Source organism: Podarcis gaigeae (genome assembly GCF_964106915.1).
Source record: "Podarcis gaigeae genome assembly, chromosome: 1".
In the NCBI taxonomy this organism is placed as follows: domain Eukaryota; kingdom Metazoa; phylum Chordata; class Lepidosauria; order Squamata; family Lacertidae; genus Podarcis; species Podarcis gaigeae.
Genome location: NC_139678.1, coordinates 118,873,297 through 118,893,157, shown reverse-complemented (window position 1 = coordinate 118,893,157; position 19,861 = coordinate 118,873,297). Strand labels below are relative to the sequence as shown.

The following is a 19,861-nucleotide window of genomic DNA, read 5'->3' as shown; positions in this document are numbered from 1 at the left end:
TATACATGTTTCCCTGGGAGCAGGGATGGGTGATTCTGCTCATTTCAGTTTCTCATTTTTGCAGTCTTCATTTCCCCCCATTTCCACATCCTTTTGTGATTAAATGTCATCTTGAAAATCCCTCCCCCAGCATTTTTGTGTGAATTTCTCCTAATATAATGTGATTTCTGTTTGCAGTTTCCCCTATTGGGGATTTTATTTTCATCAACATATTACTTGGCTAGAGAACTGTGAAATTCAGAGAACTGTGAATTTTGAAGAATGGGTGTATTTTGGTTCACATGTTTCAGAAAGTGTGAACAAGGTATGTTTGCCTTTAAATGAAAACTGAACTGAATTTCTCCCCCATTGCTATCTGGGGGCAAGTCCCACTGAACTCAATCGTCTATTATTATTATTATTATTATTATTATTATTATTAGTCACTCCCTCTTACCCCTGGGTCAACTCAAAGTGGCTTTCCACCAAACCACATAACTTCTGAGAAGACATTTATAAGATAGCACTGTGAATTATTTTTTAAAAACCAATCTGGATATCTTAATTGGGAAGTGAAAATTTGGACTATGTGGATGTACACATGGTTTGGCTACATGCTAAAGCATTTGTGTGGCTGCATCAGCGGCGTTGAATGAGCAGAAGATTGCAGAACATCTAGAGAACCACAGGTTTCTCACCCCTCTTCTAATGTCTCTTGACCCTGAACAGCTCTTAAGGAAGTGCCGACTGCTGTGTATGTTAAGGTTCAGATTTGTTTGATTCCACAGGGAAAGGTTAGGCAGAAACTGTTGGATTCCCAACATCTGGAAGCCACGAACCACGTTGGCTACCCTTGTATTAGACTAACATGTCCTTATAATTTATCTTCAGCAACTGGAAGGGAAAAAAGCAACATGAAAAAGCCAGCCTGCATTTTGAATAGGAATAGACTCAACCTCTCAATGGGTTATCCCTGGTCAGTATCCCACAGAAATCTCATCGGCTCATTTTCCACAGATGTTGCACCTGTTTGATGGTCTTCCTGTGGAGGCCTGACCTTCTGCTCCTTGGTTTCCATAATGGTAATGCCAGTCGCTCTGCTAAGCTCAGCTGTTACGCCTAATCACCCACAGTGTGCAATGTTTGCTAGTTTTAGAATAGCAGAGATGTGAATATTGCCTCTCCAGAGCAGGAGTAACCCTATGGACTGTAAGCTCATTTGCTCAAAGCCACCATGACTTCAGGCTGCCCAGGTTCAAATGTAGACAATAGATAGAATTGGCACAAGGCAAGTTTCTATGTTCCATGTGAGTTGCCGGGGATTTGACCCTTGGGGTTTCTTTGAACTCTACAATTCTATGATTCTAAGGTGGAATCTACACACATATTAAAAAAACGCTGTGAAATGCTTTAAAAAAAAGTTTCGAAAAATACATTTAATTTGGCATAGCTCACTATCGCCATCTAGTGTCACATTTGTATATTGAGCTTTGCAACTGTATAACGGTAAAGGTAAATAGGTAAAGGTAAAGGGACCCCTGACCATTAGGTCCAGTCGTGGCCGACTCTGGGGTTGCGACGCTCATCTCGCTTTATTGGCCGAGGGAGCTGGCGTACAGCTTCCGGGTCATGTGGCCAGCATGACTAAGCCGCTTCTGGCGAACCAGAGCAGTGCATAGAAACGCCGTTTACCTTCCCGCCGGAGTGGTACCTATTTATCTACTTGCACTTTGATGTGCTTTCGAACTGCTAGGTTGGCAGGAGCTGGGACCAAGCAATGGGAGCTCACCCTGTCAAGGGGATTCGAACCGCCGACCTTCTGATCGGCAAGTCCTAGGCTCCGTGGTTTAACCCACAGCGCCACCCACGCACAGCTGTATAAAGGTAAAGGTAAATAGCTGACTCCTAAGTCAGGCCAGAGAGCAGTTTCAGATGCTGATCTTAATGCTCAGGTAAGCTCCTCAGGGTACAGCTGGCAAAACACGGGGCAACAAGAGCCATTAGCCCCTCATTCAAGAAGCTGCGTGAAAGATATAGAAGCTGCGAAACAGCCTGCTGGATATGAAGGGCAGATCAACAGCTGCAAATGTAGGAGGTGATATATGGAAAATAACACATTTTGTTGAAATGGTATAGTGCAACTGGGGTTCCACCGTTAATTATATGTCAATCACTGCTTTCTCTCCATCTTTCTTTTTTGTAATGAAAGGCTGTGAACATCATTTATTTCCTTTCAGTTCCATCCGCCAATATGCTGGAAATAGATGATGACAGAACATTCCTTAGCCTGGTGAATAATTGCTGTAAGATGGGGTTTACTTTGAAAGCTTTTTTTGCTAAGAATCGACTGTCTCAAGCTCTCACTTGGTGACATGAGCGACGATGACACATGCTTTTAAAGCTGTTGTGTGACAGAAACGCTCTATTTCTATAACATGCAATACAAAAGAATGGTGGGCTGTAAAGAAAAGAAAAAGTCCCATTCCCGGCCCCCCCGGCCCCGCCCCCCATTTGTGGTGGTGTCTTAAGAATGTTCTTCTGCCTAGCTTTTAGCTTGACGTATATGAAAACATGTGGGGCTTCCTTTGGTTTAGGATGCCTTTGGGGACCAAGGAAATAAAAGGAGCGCAGGCGGGCAAACTGTGCTTGCTTCCTAGCAATTAGCTCGTGGGATTTGAAAAGAAAAGTCTGCAGCAAATCTCTAGCCAGGCACAATCCACTGTGAGCACATTTTGGTGCTGCAACTTGTCTTGGTCGTCGTCCAGTTATTCCCCATCATTCTTGCTCTCATTCTGTCAAATTCTGCTCTGCCTATTTTCATGCCCAGCTGAATGTTGGGGGCTGAAAGTTTTGAGGAGATTCCTAGTCCTGTCACAGAGCTACAATGCCCAGGGTTCCCTGTAAAGAGCAAGTGATTGTTAAACCACTCTGGGAATGGTAGTTCCACAAGGAGAATAGAGGTTTCCGAGCAACTTTCAGCACCCTTAACAAACTACACTTCCCAGAATTCTTTGAGAGGAGCCAAGTCTGCTTGTCTTGTCATTATTGAAGAAATGAACCTATGCTTCCAATTCTATATTCTCAGAAATTATATAATGAATGTTTAAAGGTTAATCAGGTTTTGGTTTATATCACCAGTGAATGTATGTAAATACACCAAAATCTTGAGGGAGAATTTCCTGAAGAAAGAAATTAAATATTGTAGCTTAAGCCAAGAAGAAATATAACATATAGACTGTAAGTATAGACTTTTGCATTTGTCTGTTCAGATATTATTTAGAATATCTTGTTTAAACACTAATAAGTTTTGGTTTATACCACCAGTGAGTGTTTATAAATATATCAAAATTGTGAGAGAGAATTTACTGAAGAAGCCCGAGACTCTTCATGGGCAAACTTAGTGACAAACGCCGGTACCCTGTCTAATTCTTGTGCGTAACATCACCGAAACTTCATTTGATCAAACTTATCTTCGTTGATATCTACAGGAGCCTGGCTAAAGGAACCTTAAAGACTGAATCTTCCTTTTGGACACAATTTGAATGAGTTTTCTGTTTGTGGCTTCTGTAGTAGATCTTGCACATTGTTCTTTCAAGTTTTAGGGGTCCTTTACCTTTTTAAAAAAAAATATTACGGCACTCCTCCCACCCTCCAAATTGTTAAGCTTTCCGATTGACTTGTCACAAAGAGCAGCTTTTAGGAAATTCCCCTCAGACGTCAATTCTACCTTTGAAATCCCGGTAATGTCTAGGGAAATCTGGATGTATAGCAGCGCTGTGTATCGAAAGGTGGCTGGTTGGTGCTTAAACACTAGAGGTCAGCATCATACAACAGACCAATTCTTTTTCTGCGTTGCTTTAACCTTGATCCAAACCAAACCATACTTTCAAGCCCCTTCTCTGATCCCTTTATTCCTGGTTTCATGATATGAAAAATCCAAGTCTTATAGGGTGCATATTATTTTTTATTTTACCTTGTTTTTCATCTGATTCAGGTTTTTTAAACTCTCTGATTTGTAACTGGTTTTAACGATTGGATTTGCAATGCTGTTGTCTGATCATTTTCTTCTATATTATCAGTGCTGGGTTTACGTATGAACTAAAGAAGCTATAGCTTAGGGCCCTACTCTTTTGGGGGGCCCCCAAAAAATTTAAAGGGAAAAAAACTGGATGTACATTTCCAAAATATAAGATAAACAACAAATAAAATAAAACCTACATACAGCAACAGTATTTTGTAGGCTCCTAAGATGTAGGTCATGCTAGCCTGCTCCCTAAAATTTGCTCATTTCTATATACGGGATGCCTACATAAAATATGTATTTTATGATAGAATACATATTTTGTTATGTGCAAATGGCTTTAGATACCTATTAGGTCCATAAATTACCATATAGCATACATTCAACACAGAAAACAGCGGCAATTTGTTGTTGACAAAGGACAGCTGGACATATAACGGGCCCCATTACCTTCAGTAGCTTAGGGCCTCATCAAACCTATATCTAGCCCTGTATATTATTATGAACATCTTCCTTTTTAAAAAAAAGAAATGTGGCATAAAATAACTGTTCAAATTTCCCAGTCCATTGCTTTGCAGAGCTGATAGTCCTGTGAAGAGAGGCAGGGCTTATCCATCAGAGCACTGGGTCTCTTTAAGCTCGTCCTGAAGGAATCTGCTGGTGTTTGCTGGCCTCTGTCTAGCTTTAAGCACCTCTGAGTTCCAGAACGTTGGGGTCGCCACCACCAGGTTTCTAGAACCAGAGGGCAAAGACATGACAGGGAGGGGAACAGGGGAGAGGTTAGGTAGAACGACAGCAGCATTGAAGCTGTGCCTCTGCAGCAACTAGTTGCAGAAGGCTGGAGGTTGCCAAGAGAGTTGCACAGATTGGATTGCTCCGGCATTCTCAGATGCCATGGGTCTGCCTCCTTGGCCAAGAATTTTGCAAATTTTCAAAGAGGTGCTTCAGGGCTGCAACTGAACCATGGGGGATGCTCCCACCGAAAGGTCTTTCCGTGCGTGCTAAAAATAGGTGTGATATGGTATGGGGATTCCCTGCACGGCTGAGACATCTTCTGCGTGAGGCAAATCTGCAGGCAGGCTGAGATCCACCCTGGGCCTGCGAGGGCTTATGTGCATTTGACACAATGGCAGACCGATTGTATGTGTGTTTATGGAGGGCAGGATCCCAAATAGGTATACAGTGGTACCTCGGGTTAGAAGAGTTTGGATCTGATATCCCGCTTTATCACTACCTGAAGGAGTCTCAAAGCGGTTAACATTCTCCTTTCCCTTCCTCCCCCATAACAAACATTATGTGAGGTGAGTGGGGCTGAGAGACTTCAGAGAAGTGTGACTGGCCCAAGGTCACCCAGCTGCTGCATGTAGAGGAGCGGGGAAGCGAACCCGGTCCACCAGATTACAAGTCCACCGCTCTTAACCACTACACCATGCTGGGTTAAGTACTTAATTCATTCAGGAGGTCCGTTCTTAACCTGAAAATGTTCTTAACCTGAAGCACCACTTTAGCTAATGGGGACTCCTGCTGCCGCCACACCACCAGAGCACAATTTCTGTTCTCATCCTGAAGCAAAGTTCTTAACCCAAGGTATTATTTCTGGGTTAGCAGAGTCTGTAACCTGAAGCGTATGTAACCTGAAGCGTATGTAACCCGAGATACCACTGTACTAGGAACTAAATCCCACTAGCTTCCGTGAGGGTGACTTACGCAGCCTAAAAGACCAAAGCAGATCTGAGGACGGTCACATCTTTCTTTGCTGCTCAGTTTCTTGTAAATTTTCAACCATTTCGGCAAAGCATGTGTGTGAGTATTTAGGGGTTTGAGGGATTAAATTTTCTCTTTAGAGAGAGACAGGTCAGTTAGGCTAAGAGTACTCAATCAATTTTATCATATATCGCCAAAGGCCTTTACAATGGATGGCAGAGAATTAAAGGAAACTTTAATCTAAAACCCTACAATGTGACCTGTAGCAGATAACATAAAAAGAAATTTACAACATTAAAACTTAAGATTGGCATGCATTCACATAGCTGGAATGGGGCTTCTTGGCTGTCAGCGCAAATTTGGCTACCTGGTGTATAGTATATAGATGTTTGTCAGCTAGGAGTTGAACTCTCACTTCCAGTGTGAATTGACCTAGAAACCAATGAAGAATTAGCAATATAGATTTTCCTTTGGGCGATGCATACAGGGGGGAAATCAGCAGATAGTCTGTGATGTCCTCTACCTGATTGCATCCATATATACATTTGTGATCCATATGGGTAGTGCCAGATTTACGTATAAACTGAACAAGCTATAGCTTAGGGCCCCACTCTCTTGGGCCCCCAAAAAAATTTAAAGGGAAAAAAAACAACTGGATGTACATTTCCAAAATATAAGATAAAAAAACAAATAAAATATAATCTACATACAGTTAGAGCTTAATAATTGTTGTTGTTGTTGTTTAGTCGTTTAGTCGTGTCCGACTCTTTGTGACTCCATGGACCAGAGCACGCCAGGCACTCACTCCTGTCTTCCACTGCCTCCCGCAGTTTGGTCAAACTCACGTTGGTAGCTTCAAGAACACTGTCCAAACATCTTGTCCTCCGTCGTCCCCTTCTCCTTGTGCCCTCCATCTTTCCCAACATCAGGGTCTTTTCCAGGGAGTCTTCTCTTCTCATGAGGTGGCCATAGTATTGGAGCCTCAGCTTCAGGATCTGTCCTTCCAGTGAGCACTCAGGGCTGATTTCCTTCAGAATGGATAGGTTTGATCTTCCTGCAGTCCATGGGACTCTCAAGAGTCTCCTCCAGCACCATAATTCAAAAGCATCAATTCTTCGGCGATCAGCCTTCTTTATGGTCCAACTCTCACTTCCATACATCACTACTGGGAAAACCATAGCTTTAACTATACGGACCTTTGTTGGCTATTAATATACTTCTTAATTGTATTTCAGTTCAACACTTACAACAATTGCTTTGATAAAATACATATTTTGTTATGTGCAAATGGCTTTAGATACCTATTCCGGCCATAAATTACCATGTAGTAGGGCTGTCCAACAGGTCGATCGCAGGGTGCCCTTGGTCGATCCTGTGATCCTCCCCCCCCCCAGCTTTTCAACCCAAAAAAGAGTGACAATTGTTGTTGGCAAAGGACAGCTGGACATATAAAGGGCCCCATTACCTTCTGTAGCTTAGGGTAGACACAGGCAAACTCAGCCCTCCAGATGTTTTGAGACTACAACTCCCATCATCCCTGACCACTGGTCCTGTTAGCTAGGGATCATGGAAGTTGTAGTCCCAAAACATCTGGAGGGCTGAGTTTGCCTGTGCCTGGCTTAGGGCCTCATCAAACCTAAATCCGGCCCTGCATAGGGGGCATTCTCTGGTATCTCCCCTCTAAATATGCTGAGGGCATCTGTTGAAACCTTAGTTCTAGAAAGGCCCTGCATTGTTGTGAGGGCAGAATTTCAAGATAATGGGGCTTTGAGTGATTGATCTCCATCACTCAAGAGTACTAAGTGTAGCTTTATCCAGGAATTGGATAAAAGGAAGTGCTGCTTAATGATGTGTTTACTCCATCACAGAACGCACAAGCATAGCCATTCAAGCATATACCCAGTCTAGACCCTCATGATGAATTTGTCTTCACATTACCCCTGCGAGAGAGGTTATGCTGAGTGTCTCAAGTCACTCCGTGAGTTTCATGGCATGTATACGCAAATGGTAGCTTGGGCATAGCCACATCCACACCAGGCATTTTAAGACTTCCTGGCAACCATGGTTGGTTAAGGGAGCTGGGAATTGTAGTTCTGGCTGTGAGAGGCAAATTGCAGCTCCTGTGATTCTTGGTGAAGGGAATCTATGTGCTGTAAATGTGCGATGTGACTGGGAAAACACTGTACAGTGGTACCTCGGGTTAAGTACTTAATTCGTTCCGGAGGTCTGTTCTTAATCTAAAACTGTTCTTAACACCAATTTAGTTAATGGGGCCTCCTGCTGCCGCCGCGCCACCGGAGCACAATTTCTGTTCTCATCCTGAAGCAAAGTTCTTAACCTGAAGCACTATTTCTGGGTTAGCGGAGTCTGTAACCTGAAGCCTATGTAACCTGAAGCATATGTAACCTGAGGTACCACTGTAAAGGAACGAGTAACCTGCCCAGTACAGACTTCAAGCATCTGCTTTGACTTTTGAGGCAGGGTGGGGAATCACATGGAATTCAGTCAGAGGCCTCTCCACATCATATTCTGAACCCCAGCAGTAATCCAACACTCTAACCACTACACCACACTGTCTCTCCTCTGTTGCACCTCCATGCCCCACTTAAACCAGAGTAATGCAGTGGCATCAAGCAAGAGGCAGGGAGTCTCCAGGTTCCAATTCTCCCCTGAAGTTTGCTGGATGACCTTGGGTCATGCACAATCACTGTGCCTAAGCAGCCTACCTCCTGGGGTGGTTGTGAGGGTCTGCATGTTGCCTTGAGCTCCACAGAAGAAAGGCAGGATGCAACGGAGAAAGGGAGGCTGCAAGGGGGTTTATGACACCTTTCCACCTTCGCTGCCTTGAGAGCCTGTGTGATCTAACAGTTAAGAGGGTCGGGAGGGATCCTGAGGGTCATCTAGCCCAACCCCAGCTCCACACAAGGTTTCCCATCCAATCTGAAACCACACCGGACCCTGCTTAGCTTTGCAAACGTTCCAGCGGCTTTCTTGCTGCACCACTCCAGTTTTTATGCCTCCTAGGTGGAGGGATCTCGCTATCCCGCGCCTCACTTCAGCTCCTGGGTGCGCGCAGGCAATTTCAGGACGGTCGGCTAAAAAAGGTGGGGGGAAAGCAGCAACAAGCAGCAGCCCTGCGCTCCTACCGAGAGCGCGTCTCCGGGAAGAGAAAAAGAGCAGCGCTTGGCTTGCCAAGAAAGTAACCCAATCCTCCCGGCGGGCGGGGTCTGGGACTGATGTAACAGGAAACGGGGATGTTTCCTTTGCGCTGCGGATCGCTTACAACCGGACCACGCTCGCCAGTCCCTCCTCAGACCCAGCCGCCTCCTCCGGAGGGCAGAGCGCAGCAGAGCCGCCTCCCTTCGCCCCATCTCCCAACTTGGATTGTACCTGCCTCTCCTGATCGACTCCTTTGTTGTGCGCTTCGACTCCGCTTCGCATTTGTCTTTTTGGAGTGTTTGTGTGTGTGTGGAAGGGGGCAAAGCTGTCTCCGAAACGAAGAACCCACCGAGAGTTGGACGCACATCCGATCGCCTTGCCTACGGTGCCGCTGGGAGGAAGAGCTTTTGGGTGAGCATCGATCCTAATACAGATCACTCTTGATCCACGCGCGCGAGAGGCAATCGCTCCCGCTGGCGAAGTTGGGGGCTCCCCGCGCGCGTGTGGTTTGCACAAGCCGTGGAGAGGAACTTTATTTGGAGGGAGGGAGAGGGGAAACCCCTTTGTTCGAAAGCGCGCCTCCGTGTAGGGGTGAGAGAGGTGGGATCACACGCAACTCGGGGCTTCGCCGGCTGCGCGTAAAGAGACAGACCCCAAGTTGGCAGCAAGCGACACCGGGGCGCACCCGGTTTCGCCTTGGGGAAGTGCAGGAAATCCTCCGGGCGCCTTCGGAGTTTTCAGAATCCCTCTGGAGCAAAGCCCGGCGTGGAAAGCAGGCGGCTTTGGGCAAAGCAGGGGCGAACGGAAGAAGAGGACGAGGGTGATGCCGGCGCTGCAGCCGCGCTCGCCTCGGTGCCGTTTCGGTGGCTGAATCGGCGCGAGGGTTTGCGCGCATTGCGAGCTCCTTCGCTTGTAGGAAAGGGTGGCGTGGAGAGAGACGAGCGCGCGAAAAGGCATCCCCGGTAGCCCTTTGCTGTTCGTGTCAGATCAGACTCAGGGCTCTAAACCTGCGCGTCCTTACTTGAGAATAAGCCTCGCTGCTCTCAGTTGGGGCTTCCTTCTTGTAAACGGGGGAAAGCTTGTTCTGGAAGACCCACAGAGATCAGTGGGGCTCTTTCCTATATAACGAGACACAGTTGAGGCCATGCGCTATGGCACTTGTGCCTGAGTAGGCCTAGCATCGTTATTAGCATTGAGGGAAGTTTTTAGGTGTGTGATGTTGTATTGCACTTTTATTGTTTTTTTGTTGGGAGCTGCCCAGAGTGGCTGGAGCAACACAATCAGATGGGCATCATATTTATAAATTGTTGCTGTTGTTTGTATATCACCCTACACCAGTAGATAAAGTTCAATACCTGGTACTAATCACATTTGCATCCAGGTGTTGCTATTTCTGATTTTATGTATGAATAGCCTAGGTCCGGAATCCAGCCGGCTTTGCTATTTCCAGGAAATATGCTTTAAGATCCATAGCCTTGTTTGCTGCTACCAGTCCTTTAGGTGCCAATGTGCCTAGAATTTCTGCCCAGGGCTGCAATTCTGCGCACACTTACCTGGGATCAAGCCAGATTCAATTTGGTCAGTCTTCTGAGTAGGCATACATTGTTTGAATCGGACTGCCTGGTCGCAGTCCCAAGCAATTGGCAATCCCACACTGAGTGAGAGGACTTCTGAGTAAGCCTGGTTAGGACTGGGGTATTAGCGGGTCATGTGTTCACCACAAACACTGCCGCTTTTTCTCCTTCAGCCTCAAAACCATTGGAGCCGTGAAAATGTGGAAGCATGTGGACTTGTAGGGTTACATTTTCTCCCCATCGTCGTGTGGTTAGACTTCTCTTGATTCAGATGTAGCAAAGAGGCAGCAGCATATGAATATAGGGGAGGTTTTCATGTTTGGTGTTTTATTGTGTTTTTAATATTCGACTAGGAAGTGCCCAGAATTGGGGGCAACCCAGTCAGATGGCCAGCCTATAAATAAAATTGTTGTTGTTGTTGTTGTTTCCATGAGATTCAGCTTTGGGAATTGACTTTCTGTGTTTAAGGAAGAGATAGTTTAAGGAGGATTGGCTCCTGTGTGATGAGTTGTCAATGACAAAAACCCTACTGAGGTGTATAGAGGGAAAGAAATGCCTTCGGGTCACCCAGGGAGGTTGGCAGCCCTACATTTAAACTCTATGGAGAATTTGTGAGTGCAGAATGGACTCCACTGCTATTTTGGCCATTTGAAATTAACCCTTCTTAGCGCTGGGGAGCAGGACTCCACGTACCTGGAAGGTCAAGGGATTGTTGTGGAAACCCCCGATAGAAATATCTGGGGCACAGAGAGTGCTGAAACGCTTCGGATAGACTTGTTTGGGGGGGGGGGGTTGCCAGAGATTGCAAGTAAATGCAAGTAAACCCTGTTCATACAAGAGTAGCTGCTAAAGGATTGGAGTTGTTCTTCTGGAGTTAAGAGTTACACCTGGTTTTATCATATTTTTAAGTACTGCTGTTGTTTGTTTGGAACTCAAATGGCACGGGGTTAACTTTCATCCGTGAACCCTATGAGGTAATTCAGGCTGGTACCTTGTCTCCATTTCCCCAGGAGGAGAAATCCCTATAGCTCAGAAGTGCATGAATTGCTTCACGTGTCTCACGTTTCTTGACTGCGCCTACAAAGGTCTGTCCGTTGCAATGGTTAGAAATTGTGTCATTTGTTGTGTCCCTTGCTGCTTGTAACCCATAATGGGCTATTGCTCTACATTTCAGCATTTCCTTTTGTCTGCTGGATACCAGTTGTCTGCTTGTATTACTACTTTTGACCTTTTTAAAAAAAAGAAAAGAAAAAGGAACGAGACGCTTTGCAAATGGTAAAATAAAATCCTGCTCTTTGTTGCCATGATCCAGATAAGTGCTGACCGGTGTATTTCTGCCAGTTCATTCAGAGGGTGGACTAGGGGATTTGGGACCTGTTCTCAAAAACATTCACAGATCTAAAGCATCAGACTAGAATATCTTTCTTTGGATTACTGTATAAAGAAACCGGCCACTGAGTAGTGCTTAGCTGTGATGCAAAACTAGAGTTCAGGACATGGGTGGCGCTGTGGTCTAAAGCACTAAGCCTCTAGGGCTTGCCAATTAGAAGGTTGTTGGTTCAAATCTCCGTGATGGAGTGAGCTCCTGTTGCTCAGTCCCTTCTCCTGCCAACCTAGCAGTTCAAAAGCACACTAGTGCAAGTAGATAAATAGGTACCACTGCTGTGGGAAGGTAAACAGTGTTTCTGTGCACTCTGGCTTCTATCACGGTGTCCCGTTGCACCAGAAGTGATTTTGTCATGCTGGCCAGATGACCCAGAAAGCTGTCTGTCAACAAACGTCGGCTCCCTCGGCCTGAATGTGAGATGAGCACCACAAACCCATAGTCACCTTTGACTGGACTTAACCCTCCAGGGCTCCTTTGCCTTTACCTTTACCTTTTACCTTTACTATAGTTCACATTACCTTCTTAGAGGATGGTGAAGTTTTGTGTGTGTTTCTTTTCTGTGTGTTCCTCAGATGTTCAAATCAACATGGCTTCATTAGTGTCATGTTTGTGTCTATTTGGACACAGGGGACATTGATGGGCAGGGATCCTCACACCTTTGCTAAGAATGGCCAAAGGACTCTCGCCTGTGTGAATAGTTTCTTATGACAGTAGTACAGGATGCAACTATATTTTGGATGAGGTTGAGCTGTGTGAACACAGGTTCAAAACCCAGCACTGGAAACACAGTGAATGCACTGTAAAGGGGAGTATGAATTTATTTAATTTTTATTTATTTTATATCCCGCCCATCTGACTGGGTTTCCCCAGCCATTCTGGGCAGCTTACAACACATATAAAAACACAACAAAACATCAAACATTAAAAAACCACATATCCTATGCAAGCAACAAACCAACCAATAAATCAATAGAAACCAACAACAATAACAAACAGTTTACAGTTTGTTCATATTAAAATAACCACCAACCCCAACTATACATTTAACTAACACCAACCTGACAAAAACAAAACAGAGAAACCAAAATTGGAACTCATAGAATCATAGAGTTGGAAGAGACCACAAGGGCCATCGAGTCCAACCCCCTGCCAAGCAGGAAACACCATCAGAGCACTCCTGACATATGGTTGTCAAGCCTCTGCTTAAAGACCTCCAAAGATGGAGACTCCACCACACTCCTTGGCAGCAAATTCCACTGTCGAACAGCTCTTACTGTCAGGAAGTTCTTCCTAATGTTTAGGTGGAACTGGTTAAAGCATTGTGAAACTATTTAGCCAGTTGCCCCAACCCAAGAGTTGTTCCAGTAATGTCTCAATGGCCTCCCAGGAGCCTCTTTTAGCTGCTCAAGGTGAGTCTGGGCTCCATCCCCTAGGACAGGTGAAAATGGGCCTTGAAGTAGTATTCCTTCCAGCACCCACAGTGCAGCCATGAACACCGCAGCGGTTAACCTCCTCCACTCCAAGGCCACAATCTCTTGGAAACATGGTGGTGAGGGCTACATAACAGTGAGGCTAGAAGCAAAGATGGTCATGGCCTGTGTTTTCTCTCTGTCTTTCTGCCACCTGCTTCCCTGCTACTCCCTCCCTCCCTCCCTCCCTCCCTCCCTCCCTCCCTCCCTCCTTCTCTCCCTCTTTCTATTCCTCCCTGCCCAGAGAACTGCCAGGAAAGGACAGATTGCTGTTGCCAGAGGTCTCAAATGATTGCTCCCAGAGGGATTTCCATCCATCCATCCTCCTCCTTCCTCCACCCATTTTGGCTTTGTGTGTTTTGCTTCCCTGCGCTCCTTCTCTTCCTTCCAGCTCCCCCCAACTGCATGAAATCCATCGGAGGTCCACAGGTTCCTCACCACTCAAGAATCATTACCACAGTCCTCCCCGTGTCGCAAAGGGATTCACATGCACCATGCATTTAAAGCACCACTGGGGGGGGGGGCAGGAAAACCCTGGGAGCTGTAGTTTGTTATGCGTGCTGGGAAAGGTAGCTGTGTGCGGTTTCCAGGGGCCTCATCCTCAAGGTTTTCTCACCTCGTCACTCTATGTAGCATTTTGAGGCAGGGGAATTCTGACCACGACACCACAATGCAGCACATTCTGCACCATGGAAGAAGAGCAGGAGAGAGAGAATAAGACACAGGGCTCCTATTTTCAGTGGCCACCCGGCACCTGCAGCATCATTTAATTTTGGCCCAAGGTGCTTAGAAAGCCACTTCATCCGCAAAACCAAATCCTATCACAGACAGTGAATAAACTATCCAGATTAGAGCTACAGCAAACACCTTTTGTGACTCTCTGTGTGTGCTTTGAAAGTATGTGGTTAGGCAGCCTGTAAAATCCAAATCTAACATCATAAATTTGTCAAACAAGTTTGTTTGCAAACTGAAATCCACAGTAGTTTTCATGTCTAAGGCTTAAATCACCCTTTGCTTTGAACATCCTCTAAAATGTGAATAGGAAACTTCATTAATAAAAAAAATCTATATTCAATTTTCCCCCCTGCGTTTGGTCCGGCATTAACCACTTTGGGAATGTAAGAAGACCTCTTCTGGATCAAACCAAAGATCCATCTATAATTCACAGATGGCACAGGAAAGGCTGAAAGGGGCTTCTCAGCCTATATTTTTTGCAGTTGAATCTCGGAAGGAAAGAAAGTATAAACTGAAAGCAATGGTGGGTTCAAATGCAAACGTTTTTATAAATATAAACGTTTTATTTTAGTTTGCTTAAGAAGCAAACTATATATATATATATATATATATATATATATATATATATATGAATGAAGATGTATTGTTCCGTTGTTTATGCATATGTTGCTTGGTTTTTTGTTTTGTTTTGTTTTTAATTTTTATTAAGTACAAATAAGAAAACATACATATTCACTACAAAAGAAAATACATCTAACCAAGGGGGAAAAAATAGAGAATATTTTGTCTCTTTTCATATTTACAGTTATTTATACCTCTATAAAATGCTATTCACAAAAAAGCAGTGAAATGAAAGATAATATATCAGAAAAGAGAAAAAAGAACAAAGAAAGAATAAAGAAGTAAAAGAAAAAGATCATAGGTGAAAAATTTTAAAAGTAGATAAGTACTCACAATACATAGCCGTTTCCCATCTATATTTATATTCATTGGTATAATTTCATCTTGTCCTTATCTACCTTAAATAAAGTGTTTTGGTTTTTTTTAAAAAAAGACTTCCACCGTTTACCTCACGCGTTTTTAATAATCCATTCGTCAGAACTTCTGTTCTTCATATTTTCCCTTTAGATTTCCTTAATGTCTCACTTTGTATTTTTTGTATTATATTTTTGTTGCTTGTTAACACTCTCAGTGCTGAAGTGGTATAGGCAGTTGTGCTCCTGTAGCTAGGAAAATGAAAGAGAGTACCACCGGCATTCGATTCAAGCCATTGGCTCAGCCACTTTGAGAAGGACGTACAAGAGGACATTTTGTAACTCTTCAGTGGTTAGTTATTAGTCCCACAATACTTATGTTTCAGTAGTGGTGATGCTGGCTAATTTTGGTTACTTTAGAAGTCAGTAAAACAATTGTTTGAAACCTCAGCCTGGTCTTTCATAAGTCAAAATTTAGAGCAAATCTTCCAGTGTCTTTGGTTTTATGTTTAATAGAATCTGAGAACGCGGGCAAGTGGAAAGTTAGGGGGATAACTTTAACTGTGTTACACACGAGATGCCAAAGCTGAGGTGGTTTTAAAATGGTATGTGCACAATATTTTGGAACAAATAAGATTCACAAGGTGAAGCACTTTTCACTTCTTTCGTAATTTCTGACAGGCCATTGATCTCTGCGTCTCCCTCTAAGTGGCAGGTCTATACTTACTCTTTTTGAAGATCTGCAAATGTGTTGAACAGAAGCTCACCAAAATATTTCAGTCCTTTTCAGTGAAGCCAGCTGAACCGTCACCACAGGGTTGTGGAGGTGTGGTGAGCGATAGAGGCTGGCTGGTTCATCCTGGCATGGCAAAATTGGCCAAATGCTAGGGTTAAAATAATAATAATTAAGCATCCTTTAACCTCTAGCTGTATTGTTCAAATATCCCGTGTTGATCAGGAAGGGGGAGCAGGAATGTCAACTTTCCCACATCCACACCCAACCAACAAGCCATTGCATCACAACCACTTTTATTCTCACTGAGTGGAAGTCTTTTTTTTGGGGGGGGGGCAACAAACTCTAAATTCCCAATGCAGTTTTGTCTTTTTTAAAAAAATGATATTTATTAAAGTTTCAAAAAAGCTTACAAAAATAAGAAAAAGAAACAAAAAAGAAACAAAAAATACAAAATACAGAAAAATAAAAACAATTAAAAACAAATCAATTTTTCCATGTCTTATCTTTCATTTTCTTGTTTTCCTGACCTCCTCACACCTCCCTTTTTTGTATTCCAGTTCAGTTAGTTAGTTCAGCAAATCCTTTCCCTCTTTGTTTTTATCTTAATCCTTTATCTTAATATATTATAACTTTACATTCTCACCTGTTAACAATCCATTTTTTACATACTCCTTTGTAACATTACTGCTAGAACCACTTAGCTTCATTCCAACATCATTCTAACAATCATTAATTTTGCAGTATTTCTGTAAATAGTCTTTAAATTTTTTCCAATCTTCTTCCACCAACTCTTCTCCCTGGTCTCGGATTCTGCCAGTCATTTCCGCCAGTTCCATATAGTCCATCTCAATGCAGTTTTGTCAAACGGTGTTTTAAAAAGTTTTGTCGCCGCTTCAGGGCAGCATTATAGTTTCAACGCAAAGTAAACTTGTACCTCGCAGTCACACTTTTGCAAATGTAAGCTCCTTCCTTCTATTCAACTTCTGCCCGTGTTTGTAGTTTCTGAGTGAATTGTGCAGAAATAAGTTCACATTTACAGGCCTTGGGAAGATTAGATTGAATGCATGTGGATATTATTGCTTGCATGAAGGGGGATTTTTAGGAGATATTTGTGCCAGGGTGCAAATCTTCTGGCCCATTCCTCCTTTCGAAAACTTAATTAAATAAAAATAAAAATCAGGGTGACTGGGTGTGCTACGTGTTGGAGTACCCAAAACGAAACCCTAGCCACTTGCTGTTTTAATTTACCCAGAGGACTTTTTTAAATGTACAAGTACATATGCACAATTCTTGCACACAGAGACAAAAGTTATTGAAATATTTCATACAGTAGCACAGTGAGTGCTGATGTACAAATTGCAACCTGAGCAGGGTAGAGAACCCACCCAGCACACACATAAAAAAAAGGTAAAGGACCCCTGGACGGTTAAGTCCTGTCAAAGGTGACTATTGGGTTGCGGCGCTCATCTCGCTTTCAGGCCGAGGGAGCCGGCATTTGTCCACAGGCAGCTTTCTGGGTCATGTGGCCAGCATGACTAAACCGCTTCTGGCACAATGGAACACCATGACGGAAACCAGAGTGCACGGAAACGCTGTTAACCTTTCCGCAACAGTGGTACCTATTTATCTACTTGCACTGGTGTGCTTCGAACTGCTAGGTAGGCAGGAGCTGGAGCAGAGCAACAGGCGCTCACCCCATTGTCCAGATTTGAACCGCCAACCTTCTGATCAGCAAGCCTAAGAGGATCAGTGGTTTAGACCACAGCACCACCCGCATCCCTTTACCAGTGCACACGTACAGTGTTGTGGATCTAGGAAATCCTTTAAGCACCTCATCACTCAGCTTAAGTCCTGACTTGCAGAGGTTGTTTTGCCCTAAGACACCCAGAGCTTCCCCACCACCACCCCCGACAACCAGAGTTACCCCCCTAAAAGCCAGCCTCAGTGTGCATCTACATATAAATTAGCGGGTGCAAGCTTGTGCCGTGAGCCTGTGCCCCATGTCTTTCAAGTAGCTATCCTCTTTCCCTTTGCTTCTCTGGCTTTTGCACAGATTTACCAAAAGGGCCCTGGCGTTTGAAAGCTTCTGCCCTGTTTCTGGCACTTCTGTATAGAGCAAACCTGCAAGAACTGGATAGAACTGGGGGAACATTTGGGATATTCAGGTTTGACAAGCTTATGGATACAAAATTGGAGTTTTTACTCCTGGATATAAAAACCTGGATAGAAGAAATGGGCCCTTATTTGATAGACTCCTTCTACGATTGGACATCCGTAATTAAAGACTGGCAAAGAACCGGAGGGACATAGTGTAATGTGGGAACTCCAGGAAGATATTAGAAGTGGAGGGATAGGTGAAACGCAAAGGGGAAAGAGGGGAGGGAAAATTGGAATCCAAAGGCTGTAAAATTATTATTCATATTTATCTTATTTCCATCTGTACTATGTTTGAAAGGGGGAAACTCGTGGAAGGGTATAGATCGATCTTAGGGGATGAGAATTTGGATAAATTGGGTTATTGATGAAGAGTGTAACTTGGGGATAAGAATTTGTTGAATTTAATTGCTTATTTGGAAGATTTGGAACACAAGAGGGGGTAGGGAGGGGAAGTCCTAGTTATTGGCAATAGATTGGATTTAATTTGTTTTGATTTGCTTTAATTTGGAAAACCTTAATAAAAATTATTATTAAAAAAAACAAACCTGCAATGTGACTTAAGTCAATTTATGGTTTTATTGACGGCTTTGAAACTGCGTCCGTGCCGATAAAGGAGGAGAAGACGGGGCTTGCTGTTTGGCACGCCTTGTGTCTTGAAAAGTTTGAAGAACCCAGGAAGCACTTCTGTCCAAGAATTTGAAAGCAGCTTGTTCAAAGCTCCTCACCGTGTTCACAGCAGATGTGACATTTAAAAGTAAGGACTTCCTGCTTTGCAGCTCGGCCTCTTTACATAAGGTTCAGTTCCCCTTATATATATACACACACACATATATATATATATTTAATTTTTAACCTGGTAACCACAACATTCGCTGAGCTTTATTATTCTGCAGTCAGCTGCATATGTGTACATTACATAAACTTTCTGGAAGGAAGCCCAGATCCATCCCACTCTGTATCTTATCTCTGTGTAGGCAACACACAGCATTGTGGCATGGCAAAACAAAGTGGTTTTCCTCTGTCGTGAAGTGGGAGGGGGGTGGACCTCAGACCTGGGAGCCAAATACTCCAGCACTCTCGCTCTGGTCCTTGGGAACTCTCTTTGCACTCCTGACTGGCCCTGCTTCACCTTCTCCTTGAGTGATTTACCTGGCCAGAACTCCTTAAACCAGGGGCCACCAAACTTTTTCAGCAGGGGAAGCGGTCCACTGTCCCTCAGACCCTGGGGGGGGGCGGACTATATTTTTTTTGAGGGGGGGTGGGATGAACGAATTCCTATGCCCCACAAATAACCCAGAGATGCATTTGAAATAAAAGCACACATTCTACTCATGTAAAAACACCAGGCAGGCCCCACAAATAACCCAGAGATGCATTTGAAATAAAAGGACACATTCTACTCATGTAAAAACACGCTGATTCCTGGACCATCCGCGGGTCAGATTTAGAAGGCGATTGGGCCGGATCCGGCCCTGGGCCTTAGTTTGCTTACCCATGCCTTAAACTCTGCTAAAGACACTTTTTTTGTCTGAATGGAGGATTGTGAGAGGTTTGAAAAGCAGTGTAAAAACAAAGGGTACATCCATTGTGGGTGGCTCTTGTGAACCAAGTAAAACCTTCTCTTGGGAAAACACACAGAAATAGCAATCAGGAACAGCTCAGGCCTCTATCTCTGTGGGTTTTCCAAAGAAAACTGACAATTTAACCATTTTAATTGTATGGGGCCATTAATTTTGTTTCCTGGTGTTCATACCAAGTGCAAAATGTCTCCTGAGATGTTGTCCCCCACCTCAACAGCAGTTCCTTACCACCCTCACTTAAATATACTGAGCAATATAGGCATTTTGGATCATGGGGAAGAAACTTTTCCTCAGGGTATGAATTTATTATGTGTGTGTGATAAAGACTTCAAATCTTGCAGCCCAGATTCAGATTATTAACGTTTCCGGGCAAAGAAAGAGGCCAA

General features: G+C 44.0%; 1 protein-coding gene across 1 annotated transcript in view; it reads left to right on the top strand.

Moving 5' to 3' along the window:
- The first annotated feature begins 8,920 nt into the window (after nt 1-8,920).
- Nucleotides 8,921-19,861, top strand: part of CALCRL (calcitonin receptor like receptor) — a 106,402-nt gene continuing 95,461 nt past the window's right edge. Inside the window, exon 1 of the mRNA XM_083710689.1 lies at nt 8,921-9,274. The gene's annotated coding sequence lies outside the window, so the exon portion shown is untranslated. The remainder of the gene's footprint in view (nt 9,275-19,861) is intronic.